Here is a 12,743-nt window from a genome sequence, read left to right as displayed (position 1 = left end):
TCACAGAAAGGGGGAGGATGTTGGTTTCTGCTTTCCTTCACTGTGCAGCGAAAGGGTTTGTCACGAGACAGGTGTTTACATTCCACAGTCTGTACTGTTGGAGTTTCTCACGGGAAAGGGAGACTGGATGTGACGTACACTGGTTTCCTGTTTTTCACTGTTCTTTGCAGTTTCACTTTGGTGATTCTCTCCGAGCTGTCGAGGAGAGAGGATGCATTTCTCTGCTCCGGCAGAGGCAAGATGTCTTTCTGTAATATACTTGCTTTGAACTTTAAATAAAGCAATATAGAGTATGCAGCACGTACTCCTCATCCTTCTGCTGTGCACGGGACTCTGCTTTAAACTAACAGTGTGATCCTGTCCTCTGGGGTGTTAGCCACCCCTCCCAGTTTGGTGTCATCTGCAAATTTGATCAGGATGCCCTTGAGTCCATCATCCAAGTCGTTGATAAAGATGTTGAATAAGACCGGGCCCAAGACAGAACCCTGTGGCACCCCACTAGTCACTCTTCTCCAGGATGAAGAGGAACCATTGATGAGCACCCTTTGGGTTCAGTCAGTCAGCCAGTTACAAATCCACTGAGTGGTAGCATAGTCAAGACCGCATTTTACCAGCTTCTTTACAAGAATATCATGGGGCACCTTGTCAAATGCCTTGCTGAAATCAAGGTAGGCTACATCCACTGCGTTTCCTTCATCTACCAGGCTTGTAATTCTGTCAAAAAACGAGATCAGGTTAGTCTGACATGACTTATTTTTCAGAAATCCATGCTGACTATTGGTGATCACAGCATTCCTTTCTAGGTGCTCACAGACTGTTTGCTTAATTATCTGCTCCAGAATCTTCCCTGGTATTGATGTCAGACTGACTGGGCGGTAATTATTTAGGTCCTCTCTTTTCCCCTTTTTGAAAATAGGGACAACATTTGCCCTCCTCCAGTCTGCCGGGACTTCGCCTGTTCTTCAGGAATTCTCAAAGATGACTGCCAGTGGTTCTGAGATCACATCTGCCAGTTCTTTTAATACTCTTGTATGCAGTTCATCTGGCCCTGGAGACTTGAATGCATCTAAACTAGCCAAGTATTCTTGTACTATCTCCTTAGTTATTCTGGGCTGTGTTTCCTCTGCTGAATCATTTGCTCCAAATTCTTCAGGTCGGGCATTGTTTTCTTTATCGGAGAAGACTGAGGCAAAGAAGGCATTGAGGAGTTCAGCCCTTTCTGTGTCCCCTGTTTGCATTTCACCATCTTCTCCTCTGAGTGACCCCACTGTTTCTTTGTTCTTCCTTTTGCTACGAACATACCCATAAAAGCCTTTTTTGTTGCTTTTAACCTCTCTAGCAAGCCTGAGTTCATTCTGTGCTTTAGCTTTTCTGACTTTGTGTCTACACGTGCTGGCTATTTGTTTGAATTCCTCTTTGGTGGTTTCCCCCCTTTTCCATTTTTTGTACACATCCTTTTTTAATCTTAACTCAGTTAAAAGTTCTTTAGATAGCCACCCTGGCTTCTTTAGGCACCTTCCATGTTTCCGTCTCATTGGTATTGCCTGAAGTTGTGCTTTTACTATCTCCCTCTTAACAAACTCCCAGCCATCATGAACTCCCTTTCCTTTTAGTATTACTGTCCATGGGATCTCACCCAGCACTTCCCTAAGTTTTATGAAGTCGGCTTTCTTAAAGTCAAGAAATTGAGTCCTAGTATGCTTGGCTGCTCCTTTCCGCTGTATAGTAAACTTCAGAAGAGCATGATCACTTGCGCCTAATGATCCTTCCACTTCTACCCCACTAACCAGGTCATCAACACTGGTTAGGACCAGATCTAAAATGGCTGTTCCTCTTGTTGCTTCTCCCACTTTCTGGACAACGAAGTTGTCTGCAAGGCCAGTGAGGAATCTGTTTGACCTTATGCTCTTGGCTGAGTTTGACATCCAACAAATATCCGGGTAATTGAAGTCCCCCATTACTACTATCTCCCTTCCTTTTGCATGCTTGACCATCTGTTCCAGGAAGGCATCATCTATGTCCTCCGTTTGGCTTGGGGATCTATAGTAAACTCCCACAATGAGGTCACTGTTACTCTTCTCTCCCTTAATTTTGACCCAAATGTTCTCACTTTGGGTTTGAGGTTCTAAATCTTGGATCTCTTCACAGGTATACACATCCCTGACATATAACGCCACTCCTCCTCCTTTCTTGTCTGGTCTGTTTCTCTGAAATAGATTGTATCCCTCCATTATTACATTCCAATCGTGGGACTTATCCCACCAGGTTTCAGTGATGCCTATTATGTCATATTTAGTTTGCTAAATGAAAGGCAAATGGGACGTGGGTGGCGCTGTGGGTTAAACCACTGAGCCTCTTGGGCTTGCCGATCAGAAGGTCGGCGGTTCGACTACCCACGACGGAGTGAGCTCCCGTTGCTCAGTCCCTGCTCCTGCCAACCTAGCAGTTCGAAAGCACGTATAAGTGCAAGTAGATAAATAGGTACCGCTTCGGCGGGAAGATAAACGGCGCTTCCGTGCACTGCTCTGGTTCTTCAGAAGTGGCTTAGTCATGCTGGCCACATGACCCGGAAGCTGCACGCCGGCTCCCTCGGCCAATAAAGCGAGATGAGCGCCGCAACCCCAGAGTCGGTCACGACTGGACCTAATGGTCAGGGGTCCCTTTACCTTTACCTTTATGAAAGGCAAAGCTACAGGGACCAATTGAACAGCCTTAGCCGCCATTAGTGGTGCTTTTGACCTATAAAGCCTTAAATGATTCAGGTTCACAATACCTCAAGGACTGCCTCTCCCCATATGAACTCACCCAGACCCTGAGATCATCATCTGACACTCTTCTTCATGTGCCTTCTGCATGAGAGGTCCAGAGGATGGCAACATGAGAATGGGCCTTTTCTGCAGTGGCTCTATTTTTGTGTTTTTATATTGTAAACTTCCCTGTGATCCTCAGATATGGAAATAATAATTATAAGAATGGTTGCGTCTATTTCCTTCAGGGCTTTGGAGGGCTCTGCGCTAAAGCCATCATGCTACACAATAGGCAACTAGTAAAGTGTAGGGGAAGAAGATTGCTTTTGCTTTAATTTTAATGTGAAACAACTTAATTCACATGAACTGAAACACAGCTAGCCTTCAAAATGTACAGTTCTCCAAATTTTGCAATTCAGTTCTCAAAACAGTCAGTGTGTGCAAAAACGTGTATCTCTAGAGAAAGCATGCGTAGGCATGCATATTTTTGTGAAAATTATACCAAAAAGCATTATATTGCGAGAAATTGCTTGGAAAGCTGTGGGCATGTTAGTCAACATTGCAAACCAAAAAATGTGTTTCTTAGGAGAAATCCAAACTAAAAGAATTGAATGAATTTTCAGGAGGGTTTTTTGTTGTTTTTTTAATGCAAATTACCCTTGGAACATTGGGGAATTGAACTCAAGGTTGGAAATAAAGGCAAGCTGGGGCAAACTGATATTTATTGCTTGGGCCACCCCTAGACACTAGGCAAAGTTGCTCCTTCAAGAACAGGACTCCCTCTCTGGCCACTTCCAGATGACTTATTAGCTTATTGGCCTGAATATAAGCCACACCCGCAAATAAGCTGCACCTTTAAAATTCATGGGGGGGGGGGGAGAGAGAGAGAAAGACAATACCCGAATATAAGCTGCTCCCTTCCTCCCTTCCTGGCCTTGGAGGAGAGGATGGGGGACTATGCGCAGGGCAAGCACCACTTCGCTGCGCTCCTGGCACTGTTTGCCTTGAGCTGTTGGCTGCATACTGGACTGGGGGAGCCACTCTGTGTTGCCTGTAGCCTTTTCCCTTCCTTGCTCTCTGACTTCCTGGCCTTGGGGTGAGGATGGGGGACTACGTGTTGGGCGGGTGCCGCTTCCCCGCACTCCTGGTGTGTTTGTCTTGCGCTCCCTGCTGCCTATTGGGTGGGGGGGGCCTTCCCTGTCAGGTGCTGATGTGGTTGATCGAGAGCAAACAGGCAAGACTCCAACCTGTCTTTTCAGGCTTTATTATCTGTACAAACTATTTACAGTGCAGAGCATCGCAAGTCCATGTCTGCTCAGTTGCTAGCAGAATCTGGGAGTGGGCGGCACTTATACCTTCCCCAGCATAACAGTCATGTGACCCCAGTCCTTCTCCTCCCCTCTCTGAGCCAAAGACTACTGCGCAGAATGGGCGCAGCAAAGGGGGACTTGCCTCCCCTCCCCTCCGCTTTGCTCAGGCTCAGTGTTGAGGTTCTCCCTAGCATCTTCTGATCCCTGTGTCCCTTCCCCACTGGAGGCGGGGCTTCCCTCCTCGCCAGAGGAGGAACTGCTTCGCAAGATCTTCGGAGGCTCCGTGTAGCACAAATGCCCTTCCACCTCTCGCCTCTGAGCTGATGGCAGTTCCCTGACATTCCCCTTTCCCCGCTTCCACCCTTTCCCGGCCATGGGGGGAAGATCTGGGGAGCTGCGGGTGGGGGCCGCTTCCCAGCATTCCTGGCAGCATCACGGGCTGAGGGGGAGCCATGCTGCAGTGCCAGCAGTCCCCCTCCCCCGCATTCTTTCCTACCCAGCTCTGGGGGAGCTGTGGATGGGATGGGAATGATATCATAAAAGCCAGTTTTTGTAAGGTCAAGAATTTAAGCCGCACTTTAACTTTTCACAGTTGGAATTTGGGGGGAAAAACAAGTGTGGCCTATATTTAGGCCAATACAGTAATTGAGCATTAGTTTTATTTGTTTGCAGAAAGTTTGTGGGGTGATTATATGACACTGGCTGTTAGCAAGGATGTTACATGACATCACACCATCCCATACTCTCCGATGCAGAGTTCTGGATCAGAGTGAGGCTTGCAAGGGCAGTCTCAGGGCCAAGGGCATTTCCAGGACTGACACCCAAAACCAGTGACTGAACCTTGGCAGTGAGCCCTGAAATAAAGATCGCCTATAAAGATCGAACGTCCTGAACCCATGCACCTCTCCTTTTAGAAATTAATCAAGGTAACCTGTAGTGCAAGGGACACGGGTGGCGCTGTGGGTTAAACCACAGAGCCTAGGACTTGCTGATCAGAAGGTTGGTGGTTTGAATCCCCACGATGGGGTGAGCTCCCGTTGCTCGGTCCCTGCTCCTGCCAACCTAGCAGTTCGAAAGCACATCAAAGTGCAAGTAGATAAATAGGTACCGCTCCAGTGGGAAGGTAAACAGTGTTTCTGTGTGCTGCTCTGGTTCGCCAGAAGCAGCTTAGTCATGCTGGTCACATGACCCGGAAGCTATACGCCGGCTCCCTTGGCCAATAAAGTGAGATGAGCGCTGCAACCCCAGAGTTGTCCACGACTGGACTTCATGGTCAGGGGTCCCTTTACCTTTACCTTTAACCTGTAGTGCAGTGCCACATATTGTACTTTAGGATGGCAAACTAAAATCTGAGTAGCAAGGAGGACAGCAATAAAGAAGTTAACGTTTTCGTTGATGAAAAATGTGTGGAAATTGTTTTGGGGTTTTTTAAAACCGCCTTTCCACACTAACAAAAGTAATTTTTCTGGATTTGCATAGTAATGATTTTTCTTTTAGGATGGGGGTGGGGGTTGGCATTAAACAGCCACCCTTCTGCAAAAAATATGTCCAGGCCACAACATTTAAAAATATCCAGGTTTCAGGGGGGAAATGGTCCTTTCGATCAGCGGAGACAAATATTGGATTCTAGAGCACAGTCGTTCATTGAATGGAACCGCCAAAGAATTCTTGGCCTCTCCTGAGGTTCCATTCAGTTATAACACCGCCTTATAAAAAGATAAGATATCATCGCCGTCGCTCAGTAATTTTCTGGGGTTGGGAATGAAAGTGCAGAACAAATAAAACACACCAAACCCAAAGTATGAAACTTTCTCCCAAAGGAGGTCATCTGCTGAGGGCTGGAGGCAGATGTAATGGATGGGTCTGTCAAAAGGGTTAGACATTTTTATGACAGCTAATGATGTTGATTATTTATTTACCCGCATTTCTGCTCTCAGCTAGTCTGGCATGAGACTCTTGCGACTGCTCACTCTCCCTGATTTGAGATGTATCACCTTAACCGGGGAGGAAATTTGAGATGTATATGTGTGTGTGCATGCATGTTTAAATCAAGTGAATAACCGCAACATGAACTGCACTGTCAAAGCTCCATGCGAGCATTAGCTAATGAATCTCCAACTAATTAGCTTACTAGCTTCGATGAGATAAGAATAATCAGATTTCATGCTAGAGGGAGCTAGCTGGCTGCTGTAACTGGGCAACAAGTTGCCTTTTCACTCTCTCTTTTTTTGCACTTTGCATCCAGGCTCTGCTAAACCGCATCTTTGAGAGAGGCGAGAGTCTGTGGTTTTCACCTTCTCAGCAGCATTCTCTGAGGCACAAAAGTCGACTTGTTGGGTGACATCTGTCAGAAGCAGGGAAGGGGACGTGATGAGTGACCCATCTGATATCCTCCCTCCCGTGCTTGTTCCCATGTGTCCTACTTTAAAGAAGGAGATAGGATTTTCTCCTCTTTAAAAAGTCAACCAGTCCTCTTTATTTATGCAGGGTTTTCAATTCGGTCTAGCACCTAGAGTGAACCTAAAATGAATCCTTCATCTATGCAATGCTCTGTGGGCTTTGACGGTTGACAATTCCCCCAAAGCATTGGAAGGTGACACCCCCAGGCGTGCCGCCATCCAGCAGAAGTAACACCTGCACAGCAAGAACCTCTTCTCTGTTTCATGTACCAGAAGATATTTGCTAGGGAGTAGCTTCTCTGTAGCCCACACCTCATAATAATTTATCCAGTAGATCAGATCATTTTGCCCAACTAGTCCAGAATTCTCTGCTCACAGTGGCAAAATAGATGCCTAAATTCCACAAGCAGGACATGAGCACAACAGCACTCTTCCATTAAGAGACATACTAGCTTGCAGACCCATTTACTCAGAGTATACCCATTTAAATTAATGGCAGTGACTCACTTAGGTCTATTCTGAGTAAACATCTATTGAATACAATGAACTGCCTCTGATAGCAGAGGTTGTATGAAGCCATCATGATTACAGGCCTTTGATACACTCCATGAATATGTCCAATCCCCTTTTAAAGCTGCCCAACTCAGTGGCCATCATCTGATGGTAGCAAATTCATTCACACAACACACAACTTCAGCTCCATCTTGCAAGGCCCTACCTTTTCGCTTCAGGTTTACCCTCTGCTTACTCCTGTCATTGCCCTGCTTGTTCACAACGTTGCTTCTAGGTAAAACACAAAACATTTTCATTGGCCTCTCAGGCAATTGTTGAATGGAAGATCGACTGGGTTAAACAGGGAGCTGGGGCACCTTCCCTGTGAGTAAGTATTAAAATAGAAGACTGATGGGGATGAGATTTGATAAAGTTTTGCAAAAATATATAGGAACGCAACAAGCCTCCATTTATTGGGTCAGACCTTTGGTCCACCTAACTCAATATGGTCTATATTGCCTAGGAGTGAGTCTCTACAGTTTCACGAATGTCCCAGTCCTACCTAGAGATGCTGAGGATTGGACCTGAGACCTTCTGCATGCAAAGCAGATGCTCCACACCTGAGCTATGGTTGTCCTCCTAAATTGCAACATAGGAAAGCTACTTTGTGCTTAGTCAAACCATTGGCTCTTCAAGCACAGTATTGTTTACACGACTGGCAGCAGCTCTCCAGGGTTCCCAATGTTACCCAGAGATGCTGCAGACTGAATCTGGGACCTTCTGCATGCAAAAAAATAAAAAAATAAAGATGTTCTATCACGGACCGGCAACCCTTCCCCAATGCTTTGCCCAACATGGCGTGCCAAAAGTGGAAGGAAAGAAGCTTGTCTCCCTCTCTCCCCCATATGAGAGGAACAGGGATCCTGCGTTCCCCCAGATGTTGGATTCCAACTCCCACCATCCTCAGCCAGCAAGGGCAGTGGCCAGAAAGGATGGGAGAAGTACCTAACATAATCTGGATGGATGCATCTCCCCTGGCTCGCCTTGCATTATTAGAAATTGGGCTTCCCTATTGAAGTTGATTGGCAGAACATATTCACGACAGAGAAGAGAATGCAGCTCTGCACACAGCACATAATTGTGGAAGTCTGTAAGGTATGCATTGCCAAAGAAGAAGAAGTCCTCCCAAGAGGATACAGTTTTTGCATAAAATTTGCATTTTCCAATTTATATGTATAGCTGCAGATTTTAAATTTTTTACTGTAATTCAAATAGAAACACAGAGCACCTCACCATGCTGGGGATGGAGTGATAGTGTGACCATGTGCAAAATTTTGATGGACATCTTCCAGGTGCCTTCCTTTCCCTGCATAGGATTTGTCCTTTTTATAGATACTGATGGATAAGCACGTCTTAGGTATTTCATTTTATGATTGCTTTTGTTTGTGACTTTCTTGTGACTTATTAACTTGTAAGATGCTTTTGAATACTTCATTGTGTGAAACAATGGCTAATTGTGAATAATCTCTTTCACTCGTGTGCATATCAGTGTTTTAGATCAGATGTGATTATTCCACATCTTTACGTGGCTTATTCATTCTACCCATGTGCAAACTTGTTATAAGGAATTAGATGGTGCTGTCTACTAGCTGTGAATGTTAAGAGCACAATTCACTCACCTTTAAAAATAGAAAATGTATCAAAATGCCTATTAGTCCTGTTTATAGAATATGCATAGCTAAGACCTTGGCAAGGGCCCAGGATAAGAAGAATGAAGAAGTATCTGCAACTGATTGTTTAAAAACAAGAGTGAGGACCTATGGCCATCCAGATGTTGCTCGACTCCAACTCCCATCAGCACCAGCCAACATGGAGTTGCAATATGGCAACATCAGGAGAGACAAAGGTTCCTCAACCCTGTTTCAAAATGCAGGTGTTTATAATTGAATCTGGAATATAGCCAAGACTGGGCTCTTGAACTGTAAGTGTAAATAGGTAAAGGTAGGCAAAGGCGACTATAGGGTGCGACGCTTCAGGCCGAGGGAGCCAGCATTTGTCCACAGACAGTTTCCTAGGTTATGTGACCAGCATGACTAAACTGCTTCTGGTGCAGCGGAACACTGTGACAGAAGCCAGAGTGCATGGAAATACTGTTTACCTTCCTGCCGCAATGGTACCTATTTATCTACTTGCACTGGCATACTTTTGAACTGCTAGGTTGGCAGAAGCTGGGACAGAGCAATGGGAGCTCACCCCATCACACAGATTTGAACCACCAGCCTTCCGATCGGCAAGCCCAAGTGGTTTAGACCACAGCGCCACCCGCGTTCCTATAGTAAGTGTAAATAATATCCCTTCTCACAGAGAAATCTGAACCTAGATCCCTGTTCCTCCACCCCCACAAGATATGCCTAATTTTTAAGTACGTGCTTTCTGTCACAAGCACATGTTGTTGGGAAGAACATGCAATGATGCCTGAGGAAGCCCAAAATGGCCTAGGCACAGCATATATAAGAGACACCACCCTCCTTTTATGCCCTTATGTTTCAAAATGACACTCGATATCAGCTTGGAACACTGTCTGAAGCCCACGATCAATGCACTGAACCAGGACTGCAGAGAGGTCATCTTGGTGGCTACTTCCCAATGGTAGATTTCTCTGGAGATTCACCAAAGCCTGAGCTTGTTCGTCTTCTGGAGGAAATGTAGGATGCTTTTTATTAAAACTGGCTTTTCATAGCTGGGAATAGAGTGGGAGAGGATGCCTAACCTGAGCCATTAGTTTAGTGTGAACTGTGAGTCCAATCAACCCCATAAACAGCCTGGGTCCAGTATACCTGAAGGAGCGTCTCCACCCCCATTGTTCTGCCCAGACACTGAGGTTCAGCACCAAGGGCCTTCTGGCAGTTCCCTCCCTGCGAAAAGCTAAGTTACAGGGAACCAGGCTGAGGGCCTTCTCGGTGGTGGCCCCCTCCCTGTGGAAGGCCCATCTATCAGATGTCAAAGAGAAGAACAACTACCAGACTTTTAGAAGACATCTGAAGGCAGCCCTGTTTAGGGAAGCTTTTAATGTTTAACAGACCACTGTATTTTAATACTCTGTTGGAAGCCACCCAGAGTGGCTGAGGAAACCCAGCCAGATGGGCGGGGTATAAATAATAAATTCTATTCTATTCTATTCTATTCTATTCTATTCTATTCTATTCTATTCTATTCTATTCTATTCTTGACCACTTAAATTGGCAGAACTGATACTGTTACAGGGGCTGCATAATACATGCTCCACATTTGTAAAAGCTCTATCTTTTAGTGTGGCAGCATCTAAACTTTGGAACTCTCAGCAATCAGGCAAGTACCTTAAATGTACTCTTTTTGGCGCCTCCTCTAAACCTTCTTGTTTAGACAAGCCTACCTAGATGTTTTGATACAGGTTTTAATCTCTTTTTAGTCTATTGTTATTTTAACTTTTTGAAAGTTTGAATTATTCGTGCTAATTGTTCTTATTGATATTATTGTTTTAATCTTTTTTATAATCCACTTTGAATGTTTTCCCCCAATCAAGTAATGCATAATTTTTTGTGAAATAATTAAATTGACAACAGCAACCCAGAAATGGCTCAGCGTAAATCTGCTTTGACAGAGAGCTGATTGTGGTTTTAGTGGCTGCATGAGCAAAGATAAGGAAGCAGGAAGGCTGCCCCATTCATCTATAATGGAAGGGAAACATTTGGTACTCTTGGACTCCAACTCCCATCAGCCCCAGCTTGCATGACCAATGGCCAGGAATGTTGGAAGTTGTGGTCCAACAGCATCTGGAGGACCACTTCTGAGCCATAACTGTCCTGCTCCACCTTATATTTCCACCTGCCTTGACCCTATTGCTTCTCATGTATCCAGGCAAGCACCTCTGCATCCTGCCTTCCCACTAGCTTAAATGAACCTGGGTCACAAAGCCCATTAGCGGGGAAGTTCACTAGCAAACAATTAACTTTCTTTCTCGCCCAAATTGATTGACTATTTTGTCCATGCCTAATTCATTAAACCACCCCCCTTCTAGTAGTTAATGGAACAAGCCCATTATGTCTACCTGTGAATGACAGGCTACTGGGCCAACGCTCTTGGGAATGGGAAGCTGTATGTTTAGGGAGACTAATTATTTCAAATCTGATGCTCAGTCCCATATGCTACTCCCTCTGGAAACCAATGTACCATCTGGTCATTCCACTCCCACCCCCACCCCACAGTTTTGCTTCAGGGTTGTCTGCCTTGTGTTGAAAGGCAATTTTTTTTCCAGATTGCCTCCCAGGATCACATCCAAGATGAGAGGGAATTAAGAGTGTAAATACTCAACAAACTTTACTGAACCAGCTGAACTCTGGCTTCTAACGTGAACCTAGATTAGCAGCTTAATGGCAGCTGTAAAATATCAGCAAGTAAATAACCTGTCACTTGACAACATTTGCTTTCAGCAAGTTTCAAAGCTGAGTCTTTTTGAAACAGGCCCTCGTAGAATTCAGTGCTGAAAAGCCAAATGAGGACTCCAGAAAACAAGTAGAGCATCACTAACTGGATCAGATCAAAGGTCCATGTTATGAGTTGGTGGATACTTTGTTGTTGTTGTTGTTTAGTCATGTCCAACTCTTTGTGACCCCATGGACCAGAGCACGCCAGGCACTCCTGTCTTCCACTGCCTCCTGCAGTTTGGTCAAACTCATGTTAGTAGCTTCAGGAACACTGTCCAACCATCTCATCCTCTGTCATCCCCTTCTCCTTGTGCCCTCAATCTTTCCCAACATCAGGGTCTTTTCCAGGGAATCTTCTCTTCTCATGAGGTGGCCAATGTATTGGAGCCTCAGCTTCACGATCTGTCCTTCCAGTGAGCACTCAGGGCTGATTTCCTTAAGAATGGATAGGTTTGATCTTCTTGCAGTCCATGGGACTCTCAAGAGTCTCCTCCAGCACCATAATTCAAAGCATCAATTCTTCAGTGATCAGCCTTCTTTATGGTCCAGCTCTCACTTCCATACATCGCTATTGGGAAAATTAATCCCTGGATCCAGCAAATGTTAGAAGTTAATCAAGGCTTGGGGTGTTAAACTGGGTGCTAGGCCTGTTTAATCCCTGGATTCATCAAGTGTTACAATCTAATCAATCCAATCAATCTAATCAGTCCCGTGAAGTGATAGCCTGGGTGATGAGCCATTAAGGTGGATTAAGGGGCTCAGTGGGAGATGACAAATGGGTGGGACCCTCTCCCTACACAGATAAAGCCAGAGTTTAGAGCAGAGATTTGGTGAGTGATGTGAACTGGAAGCAAAGCAGCAAACTGGAGAGAGAGGCAGTGAGAAATGTTTGGTGTCTGTTTGGATCCAAGGCTGCAGTTTTGGGAGAAACAAGGCCCTTTTGGGTGTTGGTGCTGTGAATTCCTCCATCATAGGTACCGGTTGTGTATATGTGCAAGTAAACCTTATATCATAAAGACACCACAGTCTCCACTGTGCCTCATTTCTAAAAGGAAACATGTGTCCTGAGTCAGTGCCTGGAACCCCTGGGATGTTGCACCATTGGGGTGGTGTATAACAGTCCATAAACCTGTTTCCACCCACAGCAGTGATAGGGAAGTGGCGGCTCTCTAGGTGTCATTGAACTCCAGCTCCCGTCTGAGTCCCAGCTAGCATGTCCAGGTAGGGCTGGGACAGACTCTTGCCTGAAACCCTGGAGAGTTGCTGCCATTCATGGTGGACACTCCTTGGCCAGATGGATGGATGGTCTGGCTCAGCATAAGGCAGGTTCCT

The sequence above is a fragment of the Podarcis filfolensis genome, assembly GCF_964270895.1.
Source record: "Podarcis filfolensis genome assembly, chromosome: 11".
NCBI classification, from domain to species: Eukaryota; Metazoa; Chordata; class Lepidosauria; order Squamata; family Lacertidae; genus Podarcis; species Podarcis filfolensis.
Note: the sequence above shows the minus strand (reverse complement) of the source record.